Source organism: Hakea prostrata, unplaced genomic scaffold (genome assembly GCF_041222555.1).
Source record: "Hakea prostrata isolate BN-2017 unplaced genomic scaffold, UWA_Hpros_2 contig_11, whole genome shotgun sequence".
NCBI classification, from domain to species: domain Eukaryota; kingdom Viridiplantae; phylum Streptophyta; class Magnoliopsida; order Proteales; family Proteaceae; genus Hakea; species Hakea prostrata.
Genome location: NW_028291130.1, coordinates 108444 through 136172, shown reverse-complemented (window position 1 = coordinate 136172; position 27729 = coordinate 108444). Strand labels below are relative to the sequence as shown.

The following is a 27729-nucleotide window of genomic DNA, read 5'->3' as shown; positions in this document are numbered from 1 at the left end:
TCCCAACCTTCGTATCTTTGGATGGTGTGCTAAACCTTTATCCATGTTCAAAACCAACCAAACAATCGCAAAGAATATGTCCTAATCATTCTCATTTTGTACACACTATACGAGAGGGCAATGAGCCCACATTAACCTGGTCTTCCTCAGGAGCATGTGCAGCCGAGATATCCAGTTTGGCATCTTTTTCTTCCTTAATTTTAAGGCCGGTTACCCATGGAAATGAATCACACATGGTCGAAAATTAATACAACCATTGAACTTCAACGACTAATTACTTGCATTGCAAGCCGCACAAGACGTAGTAGTCCCTCTACATCATGGAAGCTAAACTCAAGGACCCGCTTTACAGAAGAGATTCCCTCCCCAAGCTGAGACTCTTCCAGGCTAGCATTAGCAGCAGCAAAAGCATTCTGGGATTTCCTTGAGGCTTCCATTGCACAAGTGACATCCCGTGTCTGTGGACAAAAATCAGAATCTTTAAATATAAAATTGGAGCAGAAAATAATTAAGGCATATAAATAAACAAGGTATTTATTATCATGAAATGAACAAATATGTAAGTATGGAACAAATCAAGTTATCAAACAGTGAAAAACATAAGCAATATAGTGATACTAAAGTAGGAAGCGAAAACTCCTACAACCACACACACCGCAAGAAAAACAGAAAGAAAGGTTTTTTTTCCTTTCGCAAGGCGCGCGTGGGGGGGGTTTGGAGTCGGTGTGGTTGTGCTTGTGTATCATTCCCCACCGGGCCCACCCCCTTTTTTATGTTCTACTCTTTGATTTCCTTATGTGTAAAATACCTAAAAGGTTTTCATTTGAATAAATGAATTTCCGTTTTTTACCAAAAAAAAAAAAAAAAAAAAAAAAAGAAAAAAAAAAGAAAAAGGAAGGGGTCAGAGATAACATGTGTTCAGAATAGTTCTGCTCTTGTGTTCTATAAGAATAGAAGAACACTAAAAAGATTTGCCAAACGGTTCGATCGTCGATTCTAAAAGAACGAACCCGTCGCAAAGTGGGTTGGGAGAATACGTCCTGCAGAACGTCTTTGAGCGCTGCAGCTCTTCGGAAGAACAAAAACGATTGAAAATGGAAAAAATGTGCACGATAAAATGAGAACCCTGCTCTGCAACTCGTCGTCTTCGTATATGGTGCGTTCTAAGTCGAATTCAACACTCTATACCGACTGCTCGTGGCCGTTGATCTACCTCTGCTTTTTTTTTCCGTCGTTTGTGGCAAGTCTGTGAGATCTATAAGTGGTTGTGGCACAAATTTCATACATCATATGAACTGCTTCGAAAGTGATCGACCAAAACCAAGGTAACCTAGCTGTATTTTTTCTCTAACACACCTCTCGTTCAATCTTGATGTCTGTTTTGATGCCCTAACGAATCGTAAACTTTGGAATGTCAAAACTGAACATGCCTCTGCCACTTCATTACCTGAGTAGCTTCATTTTTCGTGCCCTAAATATCATCTCTCGGAACAGATGTTTACTTTGGAGATTCAGGCACGTTGTTGTAATCCAAGTTTTTTAAACCTTAAGCAGACTCCCCCTGAAGAGGTGTAGGGGAAAAAAGGAACCTATTCCCGGAGCACAACGTCCATAAAGATGAAGAAACGATGATAACTAGGATGACAACACTTATACCCCTTCTATCTAGGAGGATAACCCAAGAAAATGCACCTTAACCTATGATGATTCAACTTACCATGAACATGGTAAAAACCACACCCAAAATCGAGGAGATACATGCACAATGACCACAAGGGAATGTGCTACCTCACTTAGATGTCTATTCTTGCATTCGGCAACCCCATTTTGATGTGGGGGTGTTGATATAATTAGTTAGTGTATGATGCTATGGTCAGCAAGGTAAGAAGGGAATGCTCCACCAAGTACTCAGTCCCATTATCTGTATAAAGGATTTTGACTGTAGCCCTAAACTGAGCTCCTCATATTATGAAAGTTTTGGAAACACAAGAAAACATCATCACTCTTTTGGTGAAGTAAACCTTTTTGGTTCTATTGCATAAATGTAACAAACCATCTATGACCCATGGAATAAATTTTAGTTGAAATAGTCAAACTTTCAACCGAAATGCTCGCATTTTTGAAAAAGCGAGACGAAACTTCCAACATTTTGTCCCAAAATTTCTGTCGAAATGACATGAAATTTTGGTACTGGCTGAAACGGTACCTTCTCAGTTATAAAAGTGCATCTTTTCAAGTGGAACCTGCAAAATTCCGTAGGTTATGCTTGTTCTGCCAGTGCTGTTTTGAGGTCTTCCCATCATCTTTGCTTATTTCTTTTGGATTCTACCCTGATTTGAGCTGATTGACGACTTCTTTGCATTCTAACTCCACTCTTGCTCCTCCATTGTTAGGTTTTTGTGAATCAAACAAGGTGAGTTAACAAAGTTTTTCATTTTTTATTTTTGTTTTGTTTATGCCTCAAACAACTTACATTGCTTTCAAATTAAAGTATGTTTAGTCTAGAGTGTTGATTTATGATTACGTGAAGTTAAAAATTAATTTTTGGATATTGCTACAATTTTTTTTTTTAAATTATTTTCTAAAATATGTATATCCCTAAAATACACATGTATTCACTCATATGAGTTTCAAATTGATGAATGTGAGACACCAGCATTGGATGTATGTTGTGATGGTGTTAAATCAGATTTCTTCTTGTTAATTATTAATTTTTTTTAAATATTAAAATGTTTTCAAAAATTATTTAAATATTAAAAAAAATACTCATTAAGTTCTGTTATATACTTAAAAAGTAGATTATTTATAGAAGCATGTATGTAATTTTTTGGTGCAATGCTTTTTAAGAAACTTAGTCTGTATTTCTTGTATGAGACACTCTCTTTAATAGATGTTAGACATAGCTTGGCAACACGGGAGGCCACTGACATTTGATAAGAAGAATAGTGAGTTCCCCTGGAAGACACCATCTTTTGTGGCTACGTAACTGTTGCTACCAGTTTACGACAAGGTCTGGAAGCGGCAAAAGTTTGTATCTTTATCCCCCTGCTTTGCAGGAGAGGCTGTTTCTGAATCTCAAACTGCAACTTATAGGTTGCAATAGTTTGACTTTATTTTTTTGCCAAGTCTTGCCACTGGGTTTAGAATAGGAGCTTTTGAAGTATTACTATTGCCCCACTGATCCGTTACATGTATTCTCTTTTAACCTTTGTTTATACAATTCATCATTTCCTTCAAATTTAGTTCCTGAACTGACCTCTTCTTAGAGTAATTCCTGATTATGTCTGTATGTTGTTAGTTTTTCTTTTAAGGCTTGACTTGGCCCTATGTTTGTAAGTTACCACTGTTATTGTTATTTGATCTATTTACCATCAAGGTGGGTTCAGAGGTGAACCTGTTAGGGTATTTTACCCAGGCTCTGCTTCGACATAGGCTGATAGGCCGTTACATTGCTTAAACTCTTGGACCGGAATAGGCCTTGGGTTGGGTTAGTTAAAACCAAAGCCTAGTGGAAAATTAAGGGGTCCATATGTGTTGTTCTTACACTGCATGCGTAGTTGTCCATTATATATTTCATGCTGTATCTGTTTGCAGTCATCTAGTCATTCCAATTTCTGTATTTATTTGTCAACCATATATTTTTTTTTTGATGAGCAACCATTTGTCAACCATATTATTCTGTACTATTCTTCTGTCTCGTTCCCTTTCTTCTGTTTCTGGCTGTTAATGTGCTAGTCTGCTTGCAAAATCTAGTATGGTGGTGGCCCACCACTATTGGATTGTGACTGCTGCATTGATTGCCTCATGGATGGAGTGCACACTACGGTTCGTGCTAAGGACTACGGGAGTGAAGAGCACCTATGAAGGACCTTGCAGATGCTGCACTTTCTGGAATGGGTCTAGAAAGAACTCTCTAATATGTTTCTAGAACATGGCAGCTTCTTTGTATTTGCTTATTCTTGGCAGAAAACTTTTGGCCTACTTGTCATCTTTTTATATGTATATTTTTTGGATGAATAAATAATTGTAGTAAGACAGACCCAAAAAAAAAAAAAAAAAAAAAAAAGCGAAATGAACAATAAAGGGGGGGGGGGGGGGGAGAACCCGCAAGAGGGAGAAACTCTCAAGGGGGAGCAATAAAAGAGCAATTGAGCCCCTAGGAGCTAACAATAAACCTATTCCTAGGGGTATCAACAACAGGGAGGAGGGGGAAGGAGAGCAATCTAGAGGACACATCAAAATAGATGGCATTCCAAATAACATCCATAAATTGAGATTTGGAAGTCCATCTTCTAAAGTTACGCTCCCACCAAATGTGGTGGATGTTGGCACTAAAGACTAGCTTGCCTATGTGGTCGCATATGGATCAGTCGGCAAAGTTCCTCAAGAACCAAGACCAATCACGAACAAACCCAAATGAGTGTCTTGAACGGGGCCAAATAGAAGCTGTAGCTCTTCCCTAAAGGGGATGGGTAAAGGGGCAAGAAAATAAAAGGTAGTCAGTGTCTTAAGAACAGTTCCAACATATGGTACAGTTAGGGTTAGCGGGGATGTGGCGGCTAATGAGGAAGGATTGGGTTGGGAGAGCAAAATTGAGGGCTTTCCAAAGGGTGTTGACTTTGAACCAGACCAAGGGGGACCAGGGGACCGGGGGGAAGGGGAGCAGACAAGGGTCTAGGCGGAGGAAGCGGTAAAGGATTTAGATGAGAAAGGGACCCAAATGGTGGTGTCACAGGGAAGGTTGTGGATAGGGGGCAGAGCATTCCAGATTTGTGTGAGACAGGGGTGGGGGAGGGGGGATCAGGACCTGTCAATGATGAAGGTGTCAAGGGTGGCGGACTTAGGGATACAAGAATCATATAGCGTACCGAGGCAAGGAAGGTGTAGAGAACGCCCAAAGGATGCCAGGGGTCAAGCTAAAAAATAGTGGAGGATCCTTGAGAAATTTGGATAGAGATTGCAGGGAGAGCTCTACGATGAAGGAGTAAGATCTTCCTCTAGATCCAGGAAGGGTTTGAGGGGTATGCTGCCATCCAAAAGGAGTCATTCTTGAGGAGGTAAGAATAGACCCAGGACACCCAAATAGAATCTTGCTTGGAAGCAATTTTCCTGATGAGCTTGAGGAGACAGGCTAGGTTAATGTCTAGGATACGACGAATACCCAAGCCTCCCTTGGATTTGGGATGGTAGATTGCGTCCCAAGAAACATGGTGGAGGAAGCGGGAGGATTCTTGGCCTTTCCAGAGAAAAGCAAAGAAGAGAGCTTCCATGGACCGGATGATGGATTTGGGAATGGAGAAAATTTCGCACCAATAAAGATATGAAGATTGAAGGGCGGATTGGATGAGCACCACTCTCCCCGCGAAGGATAAGAGCTTTCCCTTCTGAAGATGGAGGTTTTTCCGTATGTGATCGAGCATAGGAGAGCAGTGGTGGCAAGTGAGCCTACTAGGAATAAGGTGTAAACCTAGATAGGTCTAAAGCCCGAGACCCGTAAGAGGGAGGAACGGACGGTGTCCAAGACTCATGAGAGAAAGAGAGAAGATTTGCTGAGGTTGTCGCGAAGACCGGAGAGGGCTTTAAAGGAGGAGAGAGAGGAGAGAATGGAAGAGATGGAAAGGTGGTCAGCTTTGGAGAAGATCATGAGATTAGGTGTTGAGGTTTGAGGATCTACACTTAGGGATAGGAGAGATTAGGTGTTGATCCGTTTTGGATTGGAGGATGGGAGAGAACTTCGAGCCCTAGAGTGAACAAATAAGGGGAGAGGGGGCATCCTTGGCGGATTCCAACCCGAGAGGGGAAATATCCAGCGGGGGAGCCATTGGTGATGTTGGAGAAGTGGGGGGGGGGGGGTGGAGATGCAAACCTAAATCCAGTGGACAAAGGAAGGGGGGAAGCCCATGGCTTCATTGATGAAGTCCTAACGGATGGAATCAAAGGCTTTATGGAGGTCCACTTTCAATAGGGCAGCCGGGGAGTGGGAGGACCTATCGAAACCTTGGACAATCTCCGCACAAAGAAGGATATTGTTTGAGATGCTGCGGCCAGAAATGAGGGCAGATTGGTTGGAGCTTACCAGCAAAGGAATGACCTTCTTGATCCAATTGGCAAGAATTTTGGAGATGAATTTGTAAATGACGTTGCAGAGGGAGATAGGGAAGAAGTCCAAAAGGGAGGAGGCACTAGGCTTCTTAGGGATAAGGAAAATGAAAGTTTGGTTGATGGAGGAAAGCTGGGAGGGATTGAGGAAAACTATGGATGGCATGGACGAGATCGTCCTTAATGAGGTCCCAAGAAGCCAGGAAGAATCCCATGCTAAAGCCATCAAGACCAAGGGCACGATTGGCTTTGTGGGAGTGGATTGCGGAAAGGACTTCCTTATGGGAAGGGATAGAGTGGAGAGAAGATAAAGCGGAATGGGGGACAAATTTGTTGAGGAGGGATGGGGGAAGGGGAATCCAGGGGGGATGGAGGAAGGGGCAAGGAGGTTGGAGAAGAAAGAAACAATCTTTGACCTGATACTGGGGAGTTCAGTGATCCAGGAGCCATCCCTAGAAAGGAGACAGGGAATGGAGTTGAAATTCAGGCGACCTTTAAGGGATCGGTGGAAATAGGCAGTGTTGGCATCCTTAAGGTCGAGCCACTTAATTCTTGCCTTTTGATGAAGGAAGCTTTCCTCCTGGGCAGAGAGAGAGGAGAGGGAGAGAGATCTTTCTTCCTCAGCAAGGGAAGGGTCAGAGGGGTTGCCCTGGAGAAGGTGTTGGATCCTAGAGAGATCGGAACGGCAGGAAGAAACTCTAGAAGAGATATTGCCGAAGGTGGAGGAGTTCCAAGAACGGAGGGCAACCTTAGTGTTTCTCAACTTTCAGGCAAAAGCAATGAGGGGGAGGGAATTATAGTGAACCGGCTGATTCCAGGCCACAGAGATGGTGGGGAGCAAAGAAGGGTTGGAAGCCCACATATCGAAGAATTTGAAGGGCTTGGGGCCGGGGAGGGGGGATCGAAAATATGGAAGATGCAGGGGGAGTGATCAGAGAGGCTAGGAGGGAGAAAGGAGGCATGGGAGGCAGGGAATGAAGAAAGCCAGGATTCATTGACCACAAAACTGTTAAGCTTGGAGGCAATACGGGCATCTCCTATCCTACGGTTTTGCCAAGTAAGAAGATGGTCTGACCAGCGAAGATCAGAGAGGCCCGTATCCTCGAGGCAGGAATTTAAGTCGTTCACAGCCTCTTGGTCCGGAAGGTTCCCACCCACCCTTTCGTGAAAGAACCGAACAATATTGAAATCACCTCCAATTCCCCAGGGGAAACCCTCCGTGGAAGGGGCAAGAGAGCGGAGATCATTCCAGAGAGAGGAGCGATCGGCAGCTCGGTTAAATCCATAAATGATAGTGAGGAAAATGGGGGAGGACGAGATGGGAGAAGAGATCCGGAGGTGCATGAGCTGAGAGGAAGAGGAAAGAAGATTGAGATGAAATCTAGAAGGATCCAACTGCGCCCATTGGGGGTAAGATTAGAGTTAGAGAGGAAGGACCAAGAGGGAGCTATAGACCTGGCAATCAAAAGGGCGTTATCACAGTGAATGTGGGTTTCAAGGATAGCACAAATGGAGGCTTTTGCATTTTGAGTGGCCAACTTAACTTTGGCTTGCTTGGAGAGGGCATTTAACCCCCTAACATTCCAAATGATGATGTTTGACATAATAACTAATGGGATAAGGGAGTGGCTTCAATATTGCTGTTGGGGTTAATGGCAACCTTAGGGGAGAGGGGAGGGGACACAATAGGCCAAGGATGAAGGGGAAAATTGGGTGTCTCGCACAAAGGGGAATGGAGGGGAGAAGGAGTTTCAAAGAGATTTGGGTCAATGGAGGAGTCAGAGTTTGGGGTAGAAGGGAAAAACCTGGGACTTTCCTCTTGATTAACCAGCTTGGTACTGGGAGAGGAAGAAGAAAAAGCGGTTGGGGTGGTCTTTTTATGTTGTTTGGTTCATTTATGTAAGTCACATACGGTGGCTACGCAGAAAAAATGTAAATTCCCCATGTGAAATATATGTGGGGCCTACAGCTTCTATTAGATGCCCTTCATGGATTGCGGTTGCCAGAGCAAGCTGCCGGAGCTAAGCGTCTGTTGGTTCCCGAGAGTCTCTGGCTCTTCTTCTATGATTGCTCTAATGCTGTGAAATGTGATGACATAGTTGGTTGCTCAACTTTTCCAGCAGATTCGGAAACTTGTGTTCAATGTAGAGTAGAGCTAACAGAGGTGGCATACTACGAGGATAGCCTCTGGTAGTTTCAAAGATCTTCAGAAATTTGGAGCTAATATGGCTGTAAGGCTGTTCAATGGCTTGACTTTTATGTCAATGCTATGGGGCATACAAACTTAAACACCGTCAGAATCATGAGAAGTTAGTTCTCGGGAAGAGTATTGCCCGTATCCTGGCTGTAAGTATTACTTATTGCCATCTTCATGGTTGACGAAGTGGAGAAATTATATCACTGCTAGTGGCAAGAATATCTTGTTGTCTGCTGAACTGGAAGGTTTGGAGGGTGTGTTTGATATGCTTAAATGCGAAAAGGTAAGTCACTTGTGCAGGAATCTTTCTTGTACACAGCATTTCAGTAAATATTCGAGTGTCCAAAATGCTGATCAAACCTTGCTGCACGATTTGAATTCAAGTTGATTATTTTTCTCAAAGCCCAAGAATTGGGGCCTATTTTAATATCTTATCATAGACCTGAAGGTTTTCTATTTAAAATCTTTTGAAGGCTGGGCTGACTAACAATGAGATGATTTTCAGTCGGCAGTAGTGAGGATGAGGGTTCTTGTGAAAGTTTATATATAAGGAGTACCTTATTCACTAGGTTATTGCAGTTTGTGCTGAATTCTAATATATTTACCTGTTACCTCGAATCCTATGTAATTCCAAGGATATATGAATCAAATGGTTGAGGTACATCAGCTACTCAGCACAATTTCTTTCATCTGTCTCCATTCCTTTTTCTCATTCTCTTCTTCGCTAATATTCCTTTCCTCTATTAGAATCATATTTATTTTCTAACTTGGTATTAGAGCAGACCGAGCTCATTTTTTTCTGCACGCCACTCCTCAGAACCCCTTCCTCACTAGAGGCTATATTATATAAGATACCATATGTAGAATACCCAAAGTTCCATTCTCCAAGACAAGACATAATGGAGATAGTTTGGGAGCTGTAGAGCTTGAATGAAGGCCTGGAAGATGAGGTAGATTATTGCCAGCACCTCGATTCTTGCTTTCACTCATCCCTTATCGTACCATAATTTGGAATGACTCCTTGCTTGTGTGAGTTGCTCAGCAATTCTCCTTCAAACCGCTAGGGTAGTGAGTTGGCATGGTTTGGGAGTGCAACTCAATCTCTTGCAGTCTCCCATGTGCCACCAGTTGCTGTTTGTTGAAGATTTGAATTATTTGAGTGCTCTTTGTTGTTATGGAATGAAGATAAGGTGTAAAAGGTGTCTTTGACTAAGATATTTCCAATGAACTGCTGTTCATTTTGCTTGCTGGTGATGTTTTGGTTGATGGTTTTCTTTGGGTAGAGTATACTCCCCATTTGCTTATGATGTTGCTTTGGTCTCTTCATTTGTTAATTATGTGCACTGCACATAATGAGTCTGAGTTTATTGGGGATAGATTGAAGCGTCGACTAGCAGTTTGGGTGGTACATACCTTGTATGATATTTGTTAAGCACCCAGATCCAACTTAAGAATGGCCCTTCTCCTCTCACACTCACAGTCCTTAAACAATCTCAGAAAATCACAGCCAACACCAAACATGATTAGCTTAATGTAATAATAATAGTAGTTGTATTACTACTTAATTCAAGAGCAAAACAGAATAAGCAAACCCAGTAGTAGACCTCCTACAGCTACCTGAGAGCAAGGGACGAACTTCTGGCAAGGGTGAACCCATTGTGCAAAATTTTGCTCCATGACGCCATTTCACCACCTAGCGAAACCCCCGAAACCCGGTGAAATTTTGCCCCCAGTTTTTTTTTTTTTTTGGGGGGGGGGGATTTGGGGTCATTTTGGGCTGGTTTTTGGTGTCTAGTCTAATTTGAGGCCAATAAACTCATTGGGAGTGTTACTTATGTCTAAAACCTAATCTAAAGGGGTGTTCTTGATCGGCAAATGCTTGCCTGTATGCGGGTGAAACTGAAGTCTGGAACATGAATTTAAACAAATGTAAGTGTGCAAATGATGCAAGAGAACACAAAGATTTTCATTAAATTGCAAGAAAAAAGGAACAAGTGATCCCATCATCTCAATACCATACAAAAGTATATATAATATATCATGTACAACAGTAGTATATGTATACAACTGTAGACAAGTACATAGTGATCCCATCATCTCAATACCTAATATTGTACCTCGGTGGATCCATCCCTTGCTGATTCTCCATTGTACTATATATCATTTTCTCCCCCAACATAAATACATACCAACCCCAGGATCCTCTGCTGAAGAGAGAGAAGCTATGGTTTGAGAGTTGAATTTTCACCCAAAATAGGCGGAACTTCAACTTTTGAGTGCCATATATAGCCGATAAATTGCTGATAGATAGGCAAGAAATTTTCTGGATGGCGAGACATCCCTGACATTTTTAATTTCGTTTTTGCCAAGGGGTTTTGTGTTGCTACTTACTGAAACACCGAAATATCGCCAAGTTTCAGCAATATTCAGCAGCAACATTTCTCACTATGGGTGATGAACCCCATCCAAGGCTCCTTGTGATAGGTACGCCCGTAATTCTTCCCTCAATTCCTGTTTTTCTTGGGTTCTTCCATGTGTTGTGTTATCATACCCAACTTGGAATCCAGAGAAGACATCTGCCCCTTGAGTTTCTTTATGATTGCCTCCAGATCATCTACCCTGCTCTCCATTTGACTCCTGGCCACCCCTAGGATCGGAAACAGCTCTTGTTAAGCACCCAGATTCAGCTTAACAATGGCGCTTCTCTCTCACACTCACAATCCTAAAAAATCTCAGAAAATAAAGCACAAGATTGAGTTAGCTTAATTAATAGTAATAGTTTTATTCATACTTAATTCAAGAGCAAAACAGAATAAGAAAACCCACCAGTAGAATCACGTCCTACAGCTAGCCGAGAGCAATAGCTCTTGCCTATAAGGCATACCTTGCAATTCCCCTTACAATGAAGATCTGCCTAACATCCTACCCTTCCCCAAAATAAATAGTAAACTAATTTCTAATGGATATTTCCCCTTTCCCCATCTTTCTAATTTAATTATTTCATTCCGGACAGCAGCAGCAATGATTTGAACTCGGATTGAGCCCCCATGGCCGGCCCCTAAAGTGGGCCCTGAGAACCACCTAAGCATGTTGGCCGAACCCACCCCAGGGGTATTTTGGTCATCTTTGTTTTCCGTTTAGGGCCCCAATATGGGTCTAGCTGGAATCCCCTTAATCCAAGGGTTATGGATTTTTTTTTATTTTTTTATTTGGGTTAGTCGTTTGAGAGTTATAGTCCATTTTAATTTCTTGAGTTATCTTTTAGGAGTTTGTTTTGATTTGTCTTTTATTAGTAGAGTCCAATTCAAGGAGTCCAGGTCCTAATCTATAAAAGAACCCCACCTACAGTTCATGTCTTTAATTATTAGAATTTCAATCTAAGATGTTAGGTCAATAGTTGGATCCTTATGATCCTTATCAATTAAGGAATAAGAATATCCAATTTGTTGGAATTTGAAGAAATTATCGCTCAAACAGTATTATTCATTCATAGGCCCCAATAGGGTAGTTATAGTTACAATCTAAGTAAATTCCACTCTTGAGTAGGGAGAGAAAAACAAGTAAAAAAACCAATCCTAGACTTTGGAAACCAATCTAACACCAAATAAGAAATCAATATAGAAAATATAAGAAAGCAAAAAAAGATAATTAAAAGAGGAGTCTTATTCCAATTAGGAAATTCAAAACACTCCCCCTCAAGTTAAGCATAAATATTGCATATGCCCAACTTGGTCAAAATAGGATAAAACATCTATCTAGGCAAACATTTGCAACTTGATCTTCAAACTTCATTATTGGCATATAGATTATGTTTGCCTCCAAGTTTCTTTGATGAAATATGGATAAACTTTTCACTTTCTTTGTCCTCATCTCCATCACAACTTTATGTCTCCCAGAAAGAATGCCTAAGAAAAAGGTAGAATCTTCAAATGTTGAGAAGACCAATTTTTGCTCCGGTTTGAGGCGAAATATATTTAAGGGGGTAAAAACTGCTAGGGTATAGCAATAAAAAAAAAAAAAAAAAAAAAACTCTAGATCTGCTGCAATATTAGGTCTCCAAAGGGAAAATTTGCCAAGGTAAAAGACAATCTTCATAGGTAAGGGACAATCCCCTATGGTAAAAGAGAATTAGAGATCAAGTTATGCATAGGTCAAATGCCAAATCTACAAAGAATGTTAGATCTCCAAAGTGGAAGATTGTGAAAATAAGAAGCAAATCTCCAAAGGTTATAGAGGGTAGGTTCTACATAGATCAAAGGGCAGATATATAGCAAGATCTCCAAAGTGGAAGATGCCAAGGCAAGAGACAAATTTCGAGGGTAACAGAGATTAAGTTCTGAGTAGCTCTGAAGAAAGGCACTCCAACAACAAATTGACTTACTATTGAGTCCATAAAATGTAGATAATATTTCTTGAAGTAGACATTGAATTGTAGACATCTTGAATCTCCTCCCTCACATGCTTTGCATGTGACTATCAAAGAAATTAGCCCAACTTAAAAGAATAATGGCAATATGGTAATAAAACCAGAATTTTTAAGGGTGTTTTGAGAAATTTAGAAAAAGAATGACTAATTCGTAAATGTCACAAAACTAAAATTGGAATGGCATGAATGTTATTAGGGAAAATCTCAAAAGAAGACATAAATCAAGGCTAAAGGGTAAACTTGAAAGGAAAGAACTTTTAATGACGACATGTAAATAATTTAGAAGGTATAAGTAATAATTAAAGTGAGATTCCTAAAAAACTTGAGAAGAATTAGTTAGGGAACCTAACATGTAGATGAAAAAAAAGGGAATGTAAAAGATGAAATAAGATTTTTACCAAAACAGGTGGAATAAGAGAAAGGACAAACACAATAACGTTAATAAGAAAATCAGAAAGAATTTTAGAAAAGGGACGATTGTCTTCCAATCGATCCACCCAACTTATGTTTTTTTTTTCTTTCAAAACAAATTCTCTTTCTTCTATGTTTCATTTTTTTTCCCAACCGACTTCCTCTTTTCACGTGGTTCCTCCCACCCCCACCTTTTTTCTTTAGGCTAAAGAAATTATCAAAAATAGAAAATAGGAACTGAAAGCTTTGAACATAGGCTTCCTTCTCTTTCCCCACCCCCCTTCTTCTTCTTCTTTTTCTTCTTTGAAGACATCAACAGATGGCAACGAAACAACAACGATTGCTCTGATACCATGTTGGAAGTTGAAGAAATTATTGCTTAGACGGTATTATTCATTCGTATGCCCCAATTGGGTATTTATAGTTACAATCTAAGTAAATTCCACTCTAAGTAGGAAGAGAAAGTAGGAAGAGAAAAACAAGTAAAAAAAAATTAATTCTAGACTTATTACGGAACTAATCTAACTCCAAATAAGAAACCAATGTAGAAAATATAAGAAAACAAAAAATATAATTAAAAGAGGAGTCTTATTCCAATTAGGAACCTCAATCATACTTCCAACCCAATGTGAGTCCAATTCTGTTCAAAGGCTATAAATAGCCGAGGAGTCTGTAGTTTTTCAGCTTTAATAATTAATAAAGTTGATTGAGTTGAGGATCAGGGTCTCCTTGTTTTTCTTTTGGGTGAATTGGGTCTCCTTGTTGGGTAGGCCCTGGTTGAGTAAAACTGTTCAAGATTCAGCGTCTTCTTCTTCAATCCAGCTGCTTACAAGGATCATCAAGCCACCATTCAAGCAAACACAGCATTCCAAGTAAGTCCAATATCTCCCCCAACCTCCTCTCGTCCTGCGCAACCTTCCCCAACCCCCTGCCCCTGTGGCTGCATCAATCCAGCAGCACCTCTAGGCCCCGCGACAAACCCAGCCTCTTCCCCCACCCCTTTCTTCTTCCCTGCGGTACAGCATACCCCTCCCCTAAGTAAACCCTTAGTTTCCACCCCCTTAGCCTCCTCTTTCCCCATGCTAGGAACGCAATTCCCTCCTGGCCCTAACCCCATTCTCGGTTCCCCAGTTAAACTCAGTTTCTTAAGTCTAACAACTTCAGCTTATCTTCTTCTTTCTTTGAAATTCTGCAGAATTTTAAACTCTTAAATCTAAACTGTTCACACCTCTGACCTTGCCTAATAGTTCTGATCCATAAACAACCAGTTTTGGAATTACTAAAACACTAGGGGCAGATCTGTTCCTAGCTGCTACCCTAGCCAAAACCCCTTTCGAGCCCTAATTCTGATTCTGTTACAGATTTCAGATCTGAAATTCAAATTGCAACAAAATTCAGATCTGACTTTCAGTTATGGCAGGGTTTTCTGCACTTCGAATACCCTAAAACCTCATGATTCAGCCTCCCTATTTGCTAGATTTCCTGCGCAACCCTCAGATCTAGGGAAATTACTATAATACCCTAGCGCTAGATCCGGGTTTACATCAAGCAATCTCTGTGAGATCTGATATCTTTCCCTTATTGCTGCATATCTGATCCCTTGCCTTTCTTTCTATTTTTTGGAGTATACACTTGTAAATCGCGATACAAGGGGCCTTTCACTATTTGATAATCACAGTTGGCAAATATCTCTGTAAAACTAGGGGAAACTAGTTTGCATTTTTAGTTCTATCAAGGTCCACACGTTGATGATCCAACTTTTTTGAAGTGGTGGCTGAAAACCCCACTGTCTGTGACTTCGCTGATTTTTACCATAAAACTGAGTAGTTAGAAGATCTATGGGAGAGGAGAATGCAAAAGAGATTTGGGCTATGGGTTACTGGGTGGTAGCTTATCAAATTCTTCTAGGATCATCACTATGAAGCAACATAACCGAAGCAGCTTGCATATTACAACATTGTGATCATTGTTTTGAAATGTATGGTCAATATAGGGACTTCCAGTTCAGCCCTGCAGATTAGGGCCTCAAAAGAGATTATTGCCAGCGCCTTCACTCTTGCTTTCAACCATCCCTTCCATCATTTGGAATGACTCTTTGCTTGCGTGAATTGCTTAGTCATTCTCTTTGAAACCCCTAGGGTAGTGAGATGGCATGGTTTGGGACTGCCATTCAATCAGGATCATCAAAATGAAGCAACATAACTGAAGCAGCTTTGCATATTACAAGATTGTGATTGGTGTTTTGAAATGTATGGTCAATATAGGGACTTCCAGTTCAACCCTGCAGGTTAGGGCCTCGAAGAGATTATTGCCAGTACATTCACTCTTGTTTCCAACCATCTGTTCCATAATTTGAAATCTTTGCTTGTGCGAATTGCTTAGTCATTCTCTTTAAAACCTCTAGGTAGTGAGATGGCATGGTTTGGGACTGCAACTCGATCTCTTACAACCTCCCAGGTGCTTCCAGTTTGCTGTTGGATGAAGAGTTTAATTATTTGAGTGTTATTTGCTGTTAAGGAATGAAGATAAGGGGTAAAAGTTTTCTTTGACTTAGATATTTTAATTGACTGCTGTTCATTTTTCTTGCTTGATGGTTTACTTAGATATTTTCAATTGACTGCTGTTCATTTTCAGTAGCTGTCCATTTGCTTTAGTTGTTGCTTTGGTTTCCTTGTTTGTTAAGTATGTGCACCGCACATCATGAGTGGGTTTGGGTCCGAGTTTATTGGGGATCTGTTGAAACTTTTGACTAGCAGTTTGGTTGGTACACACCCTAGTATGATATTTGTTAAGCACCTAGATCCAGCTTAACGTTGTCACTTCTCTCTTACACTCAGTCCTCAAAAAATCTTAGAAAATCACAGCAAACACCAAAATGAATTTGCTTAGAATAATAGTAATAGTTTTATTAATATTGAATTCAAGAGAAAAAAAGAATAAGCAAACCCAAGCAGTAGAATAGCCTCCTACAGCTACCCAAGAGCAATAGTTCTCCCCTGCAAGGCACACCTTGCAATTTCCGTTATGATGAAGATCTGTCTAATATCCTACCCTTCCCCAAAATAAGTAGTAAACTAGTTTCCTAATAGATACTCCCTCCCCCCCCCCCCCCCCCTCCCCCCAGGCTTTCTAATTTAATTATTTCCATTCCGGGACTGCAGCTATCTCTTTCAAATATTATTTCTTTCCCTTATTGTTGCACGTGTTCCCTTGCTTTTCTTTCTATTTTTGCGAGTGTACATTCGCAATATTAGGGGCCTCTCGATATTTGATAATTGCAATAGCCGCATATCTCTGTGGAACAAGGGGAAATTAGTTTGCATTATTAGTTCTGTCAAGGCTCGTGCGTTGACTGATCCAACTTTTTTGAACTGGTGGACTGAAAACCCCACTGTCCATGACTCTGCTGATTTTCCTCATGGAAACTGAGTAGTTGGGAGATCTATGAGAGAGGAGAATGCAGAAGAGATTCAGTACAATGGGTTATTGGGCAGAAGTCTATCAAATTCTTCTAGGACCATCAGTATGAAGCAAGGTGTTATGTGCCTAGGAAAACTTGCTCTCAACACCCATCTCACCACCTCAAAAAATTGAGATCTCACTCGAGATGGCTAGATCTCTAGCGAGATTTGGGAATTTTGGATGAGCCAACTCTACAGAATTCGAGGGCCCATCTCGGGGGTTTTAAGGCCTAGGTTGGGCTCAAACTTAGTAGTTAGCCTAACTGAGGACATCTGAACAGACTGGAGGCCTTAGATTTGTGAGAAAACTACCATAAGTATGAGTTTTGAGTCGACCTTAAGTTTGAAACCGAAATGCTGCAGGTTTGAACATGCAAGGTTATAAAACATGAAATATAGAACCTTCATGACATATAAAGGAAATGCAAGTATATCAAATTGTTGTAAGTTATAAGTTGAATGCAGCCCTATCCCCGATTACAACATCATCACCGAGAATAGCGATTCTACCGGTGACCGGCCCAGTAGGGCACCTTTGGGTGGAGCTTTCTCGATCCTCTATCTGACTTGAATGAAGAAAGACAAAACTCTTCTTTATATACACAACACAATTTGAAGTAATAGAGTTAGGAGTTTGAGTCCAGTTGGGAGTTTGGTCTATTAGAGAATCTTTATTGTTTGTGTTTTTAGTCCCATATCGGGGGAACATTGTACTTGCTCATTCATAATTATTATTATAAATAAAGCCTTGCTATGTCACACACATGGTATATCGCCGACATAGGGCGATATATCACCATGTTGCCGGTGGGCGACATAAATCCCCCATCCGAAATGACATAGGAAATAAGTTGATGATATATCGCCAAGAAATCGGTGATATATCGTTAGACATTGTCGATATAATGAAATGTCAGTCGAATTTTCGACCAAATTTCAATTAGATTTTTCATACTTTCTCTCTCCTCTCTAAACTTCTCTAGAGCATCTCTCTCCTATTTCTTGCACTTTTCACTGTATTTTGCTCCGATCTTTGACATCTACGAATACATCTTGCTTCGTTATTGCTGGATTTCGTGTTATTTCTGTCGATCAAGAGGGATTTCACACAGATTTGCGAGTTTTTTCGTCTCGTAGGTAGCCATTCTTCTCTAACTAATTTTTGACAAAATGTATGCCATAATGTTGTTGGATGGTTATGAAATTAAAGTATGTTGAATACCATGAGCCGATTTGTGAGATCACAGAGTTGGAATTTTCTTTTGCAAAGTAATTTATTTTACATTGAAAATGCTTATTTTTTAAGTGATATATCTGTTGTATGATGATAGAAAAAACATATATGGAACTCCATGAGCCGATCTAGGGACTCACAGAGTCGAAATATTTTTCCACCAATAAATTTTATTTTTCAAAATTATAAAATATTAATAAAAATATAAATAATTGTAAGAAAATGGAGAAAATAGGGGAAAATGGGGAAAAAGGTTTTGAAAATTATGGAATAATTATGTAAGTATTTCTCAAGTGTTGCCCATGTGGCTTCATCGCTGGTTTGATATGGTAGCATATTCTTTTGCCGAAAAAATTGTAAAAATTTATTTTATATTTAAGAATAAAATGAAGAATTGCTGGTTATACACTTATACTTAGGTACATCATACATGATTGTTTATTGTGTAGAGAAAATTATTTTGGTGTTGTTCAGTGACTTATGTAATAATTTTGAATGCAATAGTCATAATGTTTGCTAGTGGGAGTCAGAGGGGAGCTGATTCTTCATAGGGTGGACGGGGACAAAGCCGTGAGCTACCTTCTCCACTTCGTGTAATATTCCTTTAGAGAGGGGGCTCGATTGCATCGAATAGATGGGAATTGACATAACTACCGATTTTGCAAGAGTAACTCTTCCAGCCATGGAAAGAGAACTTACCTCCAGCCAAGTGAGTCATTGCTTAACTTTCTCCAATATTTGCTTATAATTCTCCTTCTTAATCTTTCCATTCCAAATTTGAACTCCAAGGTACCGACCAATATCTTCTGTTTGCGTAAATCCACTTGCCTGGGTAATTTCTTTCACTCGCTCTCTGTTAGTATTTATTGAGAAGAAAATTATTGTTTTTGGGATGCTTACTTTGCTGCCGAAGCTTCGCAAAAATCGTCCGTACACCTATTAATAATTTCAATTTGTTGCATCAAGGCTTCCGAGAAAAGTATAACATCATCTCGCAAACATTAGGTGAGATACATTTGGGCTAGATCTTCCCACTTTAATTGGTTTCCACCTATTATCAGAGACCGCATCTTGAATAAGTACCTCAAGATATGGTACACTGCATGTAGATGTGAACAGTAAGGATCATGCATGTATTAACTAATAAGGTTAATTATGAAGGTGATATTGGGTCTGGTATGTGATAGATTAATCAGCTTTCCAACTAGTTTTTTATAGATGGTCTTATCAACTGGTTCTCCTTCCTTTGCCTTCAAATGCTGATTTGGTTCTACTAGGATCCGAACAAGTCTATACCCTAGATCCTAGTCTCTTCTAGTAAGTCCAATGTGTAATTTCTTTGAGATAAAGAAACACCATTTGCTGAATATGCCAATTCCAGCCCAAGAAAGTACCTAAGCTGCCCATGTTTTTTTTATCTTAGACTCTATCCCCAAGAAGGCCTTCAAGGCTGAGATTTCTTCCTCACTACTTCCTATGATCACTATGTCATCCACATACACTAGAAGAACCGTAATATGAGAATCATCACATTTAACAAATAGGGTATGGTCTCGCATTACTTTGCTTGTAGCCATAGGAGACCATAGCCTTATGAAACATCCCAAACCAAGCCCTAAGGGACTACTTACAATGCTCTGTTCAATTTGTACACTTTCTCATATGTTTTAGGACTAGAATATCTAGGGGGAACATCCACCTACACTTCTTCCAGAAGCTCTCCATGTAGGAAAAAATTATTGACATCCAATTGTTGAAGATTCGACCCTTGGTTCACAGCACATAAGAGAACGGTCCAAACTATAGTCATCTTGGCAACTAAAGCAAATGCTACTAGTAGTTGAGGTCATAAGTCTGAGTGAAGCCTTTGGCTACCAGTCTCATTGCTTCCATCTGCTTTATGCTTAATTATAAACACCCACTTGCACCCAATAGTCTACTTCCCTACTAGCAAAGACACAACTCCCACTTTTTTTTTCTTCTCTTTTCCAAGGCTTGCATTTTATCATCCATCGCCTTTTTTCAGTTTGTGAGACATTGCCTCCTACTAGGAGTTAGGAATAGAGGTGGAGGATAAAGAGGAAATAAAGCTCTGAAACTTTGGGGATAGGGACTGCTATGAAACATGATTAGAGATTAGATGTTTAGTGCATGTGTGGCTGTTTTCCCAAAGCAATAGGTAGATCTAGGATAGAAACAAACTCACGAGGAGGAATTGCTTCTTCAGGACTAGGAGTCGGTGCTTCCAACTAGCTCAGTTCAGAAGTGGTTTTCATCTTCCTTTGGTAGTTCTTCAAAGGCTTGTGCTCCCCCCTGCACATCATCCACCAACTATTCCTACCCAGTCACTCCATCTTCCAAAGAAGAATCTGTCAAAGGGAACTTACTAGTAGGAACCTTAGGAGAAATCTCAAGAAATACTGAAGCTTCTTCACTAATACTCTCCCCCTGAAGAAGAGGAGGGGAATAGAAAGGAACCTGCTCCTGAAAAACCACATCTATAGAGAAAAAAACTTACGAGATTTAATGTGATAACATTTATAGCTCTTTCGTGTAGGTGGATAACCTAAGAAGATACATTGTAACTCACGAGGATCAAGCTTACCATGGCTATGATGGTAACAAACAAAAGCAATGCATCCAGAGGCCTTAGGTGGGACTGTAAAGTTGTCGATGCCTAAAAGAACCTCAAAAAGACAGCGCTGGTCCAGGACTCGACGAAGGCATTCAATTAATTAGATAGGTTGCAATCTGATTGGCATCACCTTAAAAATGAGGAAGCACATTTATTGTGAACTTAAGGGATGTGCCACCTCTAGGAGATGTCTAATTTTGTGGTCAACCACCTCATTTTGGAGAGGAGTATTCAAACAACTGGTTTGATGGATAATCCCATGAGCAACAAAATAGGAGGGAAAAGGCCTACTTGAGTATTCAATCCCATTATCAGGCTTGAGAATTTTCACAACACCACCAAACTGGGTCCTAATCATATTATTGAAATTTTGAAAATAGGAAAAAAATTCACTTTTATGATGAAGAAGATACACCCAAGTAGTTTTAGTGCAACAGTCAATAAAAGACAGAAACCAACGATGACCAGAAACAAACATAATCCGAGAAGGACCGCACACATCAAAATGAATAATAGAAAATGACACTTTACTACGATTATCAGAAATAGGGTAAACATGTTTAGTTTGCTTGGCTAAAGTGCAAGCATTACAATGAAAGTAATTCAAATTACATCTTTTAACTAAGTTTGGAAATAATTTGGTCAAAACAGATAAAGGAAGGTGGCCAAGCCTATTATGCCATTGTAACAAAGATGAAAGTGCAGGAGAGGACCGTAGAAAAAACTAATGGTGATCCTTCCAACAATTAGAGCAAAAAAAAAAAAAAAAAAAAAATTGTTTGGACCTTAAGCCCAAGAGGTAACATCCAAGACCCATTTGAATTTTAATTCGAAATGGGCTTTGACAAGTTGGTATTGGTCTCAAAGCCGCTCCAACCCAAAACCAAACCATTAGTTAACTCGAACCACAACCACACCAAAGCGAAACCATTATTTTGCAAATGGTCCATGTTTGGGCTTGGTGTTTTCCCGCTTTGAAATCGTTGAGTCCCAAGCCGAACTGTTGACACCTCTCGTACTGTGGTTGAAGGGCTGCTTCAATAGCTTGGGACAAAATTAGAGACAGTTATACAACTGTACTTGGAAAACAATCAACATAGCTCATAATCCGGCGCATGACAAGACCAAGCATGTGGAGATCGATAAGCACTTCATCAAAGAAAAGATTGAGGCTAGATTGATTGAGATTACGTTTGTTACCTCTGACAATCAATGAGCTGATATTCTTATGAAAAGCTTGAGTACTAGAAGTTTCAGTAAGCAAAGTTGGGCATGATAAATATCGATGTTCCAACTTGAGGGGGAGTGTTGTAATGCAGCAGTATATTAGAGGTAGTATTAGTAATTTAGTCTTACTTATTAAGGGTAGAATTGTCTTGTCATGATCTTTTATTAGTACAAGTAAGACCCTATTGTGTCTCGTAGACACAAGTAAGGATTTCCACAAATCTTACAAGAGAGTCCTTCAATTTCTTGAGATGTAGGGCTAGGGCTAAGCTTTATTGGGGTGCTCTTGCCCTAAGAGAAGGTTCAAGGTCTCAAATGGGTGAATTGGGCTTATATTGATGGCCTTTGAGTGCCTTAGCCCAACCCCCAACGGATAATATTTACTCTAGAGGATAATATTTAAAATCCTCATAGCTGTGAAATGGCATATGATTAACAAGACAAAGGAGATGATTTCATGTTTAGGAAGTGCCTCCTTTTATTCGTGGATACCATTGCAATTTTAAGACAGTATAATCATCCTGGAGAAGTCCAATCGGACAATACCGGCTCATCCAAATCCTCTCTCGGACCATGTACAACTCTCAAATCAATAGAGATGTTTACATAACCATAATCTTCACCCACCTTTTTACTGATTTGACCGTTTCCACCCCATTTGAATTCCTGCTTTTACTCTCATGTGGAGTGAATTTGGGATGTATTTTCTCGCAACTCGTCAAGAAATGGGATGCCAGCGCTTGAGAAAGGAAAAAGGATTTGGTTTTTCTTTGGTTTGGTTATTTTAGTTTTTATTGGTATGTGGTTTACTTAGTGATTGTTATTTACTCTAGACAAATGGTATTATCTTAATGGTTAGAAATCAAATGAAGTAAAGAAATGGAAATAGTATAAAGGCATTTTGGTCATAAAAATGACTATTTCTTTAGCTAATTTTTCTAGATACCATAGGGGAAGCAAATGTCTTTTTTCTTTTTTTTTTTAATTTGAGGGGGGGGGGGGACTAAAAATGGCTCAAGTCAAAGCGGTCCAATGAAAATTATCCAAATTGAAAATATATTTTTGATTTTATGTAATGAATTATTATTTATTGTTGTTTTTAGTTCTTGATCCTAGGGCGCGTTTGGTAGGGCCAAGGAACAGTTTTTAGCGTTCTTTCGTTCTCAGAACACTGAAGAACGTCAAAAAATGGGTCGTTCTTTTGTTTTCAAGAAACAAACCGGTCCAATTTTCGTGTACTTTTTGCTAAACAACTTTGAGTTATTTTGTTATTCTCAAAAACAAAAAGCACATTAAAATTGCATCAAATAAGGACACTCAACCCAAACTTCATTCACACGCAACTTCTAACTCCTTTTGGCCTTTATAAGATTTGTTTTTTTTTTAAAGTCTTTATCGTCTCAAGGGTTCTCAACTAAACAGTCAAAATTTTGCTCATACCACCGTTCATTGATAAAAATGCTAGAAAGCGATTTTCGCAAAGAACATCATTTTTTTGGGGGGGGGGGGGTGGTAGAATAAGCGATGTGTATACTCAATCATATGAAAATTGAATAAGTTCAAATGTTTTAATGGATAATTTTAAGAGATATTCCTCCCCTGGGGAAAAAAGGCAGAGAGTTTGGTTTTCAGTAACAAATGGGCTTTTACCATTTAAAATAATCAATGGGCTCATGAAGCCCACACTCTGGCAGGCTCTTAAACCCGCAGTCCAGTTTATCACCAAAATTCTGGAAATTGAGACGAGAAACCTAGCATAGATTAGGGTTTGTGGTCATTTAAAAGGGTGACTTCATTTCTTCATCGGCTGCCCCCATGAGTTAGAGAGAAGCACCATTTCAATGTTAGCGCAGCAGTAGCAACAATGGTAGCTCAGCGAGCTCTTCGTTTAATTTATTTATTAGGCTTAAACCATCTGTATACAAGATTTCATGAGTTGGGGTTTTCTCGTTGCTGTGTTGTGAAGGTACTGGTTTGGGAGTCACATTGATTTGAGATGGGGTTTTTCATGAGTTGTTTCTCGGTTTCCCCTCTCTGTTCTCTTTAGTTTGGCTTTTGGGGGGTTTGGAAGTGAGTGAGGCATGGCAATCGAACCTTTGCTTCTCTTTTGTTCTTCCTTGCATTGATTGGTAATTTTAGTTTTTTTGTTTTACCTTTTTAAGTTATTTTGTTAAGACTGGGAACCGGTGTTTACCGTTTGTCTCCTTTTTTCAATCTATGTTTATCGTTGGTGGGATTCAGGGTGCTGACAATAATATGACTTTCCAGATTTTGGTTTTCTTGTTGAAGTTTGTTGATTTATTTGGAAAAAAAATCTGTACTTTCTTGCTCACATCTACAGGTTTTTCTGCTTCACTGATTTTTAATGCTATTGCCTGATTTTTGTTCATTTCCGATTATGTATATCCACACAAAGCTTCAAAGGCCTTCCCGACATGGAGGCTTTCTCGGTCTCTTATCCCCTTTAGGTCTCCGTTGGTATAGGAAAGTTTTTTCATTGGGATAATTCTTCTTTAGAGTGTTTTCTTTTATTATTTTTTATTCCCTATCTTCATTTGTACATGTTATCTTCATTAATGTGTTAGATTTCTTTTTGGTTGGCCTAGTTAGATGTGTATTCCCCTCCTCATTTTAACAACATGGTAGGCCAAGTGCTTGGAACTTATTCAAGTCCACCACTCGGCTCATCTGTGGCTTTTTTTATCCTTGCTATTGAAATGGATAATTTTCTCATTATGGCGAGCAGTCATGGGAAGAACTAGGCTTGTGTTTTGGTTTTGTAGGTAGTGGGGATGACGTGGGGGAGGTCCCTTTTTACTAGTTATTTGGGACTCTTGGTTTCGGCTCTCTATTTTGGGCTTGAGGAACTTGGCTACTCTAGGTGTCATTAGTGGTTGTTGTCTCAAATTTTGTAGGCTGGAACAAACTCCTCCCAAAATAAATCTCTTCGGTTGGTGTCCTCTCACACACCCCGGCCCAAATACACAATAAGAGAGCGAAATCAATGATGACAATTCACAATCATCAATCATTCAGGTATGCTATTCTAAGTAACAATGAACATTCAAGAACACGACTATGGGTCAGCAAAGGAAACAAAGATTTCAGGTGTTTTGTGTACGATCGAAACTGCAAAACAAAAATTGGTGTTCAGCAGTAGAAAACCAAGCATATGGGGTTTAAATGTCAGATTAAGCTCAAAGTAATCTGAACCACATATGCTTCCATAATTCTTTAATACAATGACTCCATAAAAACAGAGATCTAAAAAAATAATAAAAGCTAGTAACAATTATAAAGAACAAAACTAATAATAAAAGTTAATAACAATTATAAAGAACAAAACTATGTACAGACAAGAAGTAAATAACAATTAGCAAACCCTATGTAGTGGAGAGTTTTACTCATAGGCGTAACCCAGATCAAATTTCACCCCCGGGGTTGTTCCTTTATCAGAATCTAGAAGTGAACAGTAAGTCAACAACCCGAAGTGAACAATTAGCAAACCCGATTCAGGTTGTTGATTTTACTGTTCACTTCTGAATTTTGACTGAGGAACAACCCTGTGGGTGAAATATGATCCGAGTTAAGCCTATGAGTAAAACTCTCCACTACATAGGGGTGAAATTTGATTTGGGTTAAGCCTATGAGTAAAACTCTCCACTACATAGGGTTTGCTAATTGTTATTTACTTCTTGTCTGTACATAGGGAAAAAAATGGTGTTGCTTCTAGCTTGCGTATTGAGGCGGTGTGCCCGGGGTGTTTAAATGTGGGTGTGGGGAGTGTGTGGGGGGGGGTGTGTTTTGGGGGGGGGTGCGGTTGTTTGGGGGTGTGTTTTCGCCCTAGCTAATGTATTTTAGTGTAATTCAATGGAGAGACTTTAAACCTGGGGGGGGGGGGGGGGGGGGGGGGAAAAGGGGGGGGGGGGTGGGTGGGTTGGGGTGGGTTGGGGGGTTCTTTAAACCTTGGTGCCTATTACTGCCCCTTCTTTTTTAAATTCCCTGACATTTTTCTTTTCTGGGTGGTTGTCACTGAAATTTCTTGTTCTGTGCTGATTTTCTGTTTTACAGATCTTCAGGCTATTGGGCAAGTCTGCTTTTTTGTAGACATCTGCATGGCAACAGGCTTTAAGACGCAAAGATTCACTTGATTTAGGAGATGCTGGTTGAAGGATATAATTTTATGAGATGTTGTAACATGCAGTTGCCTATGTCATTTGCGACCTTTTCATGCTCCAGTTAAAACATGGCAATCAAATTCAGACCAGCTGAGAAGTTATGCAAATCTCTTCTTAGTCTATGCTACTCCCGTGTACCCTCTGCCACCCTTCACTTGATTCCTGCCTCACAAACACTAGAAGAATCAGTCAAGGCTGCAGTTGTAGCAGAGTCATATGAACAAATTCCCAACCTATTGTCCATCCCCACAACTATTCCACCACAACTGAAGTGTAATCCTTTCTCCTTCCTGTCTTCTTTCCCTGATGACCTCAGAATCGAAGTCATTGATAAAATTCTCCAGTCCTTTCTCCATCTTAGACCACGCTCTTGTCCAAAAACTGCTAATCAGTATCTTCTGTCTTACACGCTTGCAAACCCAGATGCCCTTCCCATTGGCCTTGCAGTCATTCAATGCATTCTTCGTTCTGGCTGCACCCCAGTTCCCCAAACCCACCTCTCCTTATCATCAAGATGGGTTGACCACCGCAAAACCAAATCTGTTGTGGATATCTTGAATGAGATGCAATCAATTGGGTACTGCCCCGATTGCAACACATGTAATTACCTACTTTCATCCCTCTGTGCTGTTGATCAATCAGCAGAGGCAATTGAGGTTTTGCAGGGCATGGAGTGGGTTGGATGCAATCCTGATTCGGAGAGCTATGGGACAGTTATTGGGGCCATGTGTAAGGCCGGTAAAACTGGTCATGTAGCTGAGCTGGTGAGAGAAATGGTTATAAAATTTGGGTTGATGCCGAGGCAAGGGACAATAATTAAGACAGTTGCAGCAATGAGATCAAACAAGGAGATAGTTAGAGCCATTGAGATGATTGAGCTGTTGGACAAAGAGGGTTGCAGTGTTGGTTCTGAAGCTTTTGAGATGGTGGTTAAGGGATGTTTAGAGAGGAGAGAGTTTATTTTGGCTGGAAAAGTGGTGCTGAAAATGGCCGAGCAGGGATTTATACCTTACATCAGAGTCAGGCAAAGGGTGGTTGAAGGGCTTGCTAGTGTGGGTGAAGGGGCCCTTGCCTCTGGTGTGAGACAAAGGTTTGCAGATTTGAATTTCTAGCTCCTAAGCACTACTTGCTAAAGAAGCTCAATTACAATCACGCAATGCGAAACTTATAAAGGCTGCCCATATCTATCTGCCATGGTACTAGGGTTCGAATAAGCGTCTCTACTTGTCTACCAAGCAAAAGCAGGTGACCAAGAATTGGCAAAGCACCAGAAGGTTCAGGTGCCAACCTCCCGTTGCTTTTGTGACTATTGGCCTTGACTCCCCTTTGGCTGTAGAGCAAGATTAGGGCAACAATAATTGTGACTGCTTGTATTAGAAAACCAACCAACTCCATCGTTTGATTTGGGAGACTTTTTTTTTTTTTGGTAAACAACAATCTTATTCAAAGCAGGTGTTTTATATTGACTAAACCTTAACCCTTTATTTATGCTTAGATATACCTACGTGTTGTGTTTTATGGGCCCTGAGGAGGTTTCACTTAATTCGGTACTTGATAAATAATTATAGTTAATTCAACCTCATTCTACCTAAAATTATAATTTAATTAAGGGTAATTTTCATGGACCCTGAGGTTTGGTTCAGATCACTTTTAGTCCAATTTAAGTTTTCTTTTACATATGGCTCTCCTGTGGTTTTAAAAAATAATTAAATAAGGGCACACTTAACAAAAATAGTTAGTTTAATAAATTTTGTGACAAAAATACCCTTGTGCCCTTTGGACTTCTTTTTATTATTTTAATTTATTAAAATAGATACCATCAAAATAAATAAATAAATAAATAAATAAATATCTTTACCAA

The 27729-nt window shown here is 39.9% G+C and overlaps 1 pseudogene across 1 annotated transcript; it reads left to right on the top strand.

Annotated features, from left to right (window-relative positions):
- Positions 1-995: 995 nt before the first annotated feature.
- On the top strand, positions 996-27024 carry LOC148999406 (pentatricopeptide repeat-containing protein At1g06270 pseudogene; annotated as a pseudogene). The gene is made up of 2 exons (XR_016170943.1): positions 996-1325; positions 25762-27024. The product of XR_016170943.1 is annotated as a pentatricopeptide repeat-containing protein At1g06270 pseudogene (transcript).
- Positions 27025-27729: the final 705 nt, after the last annotated feature.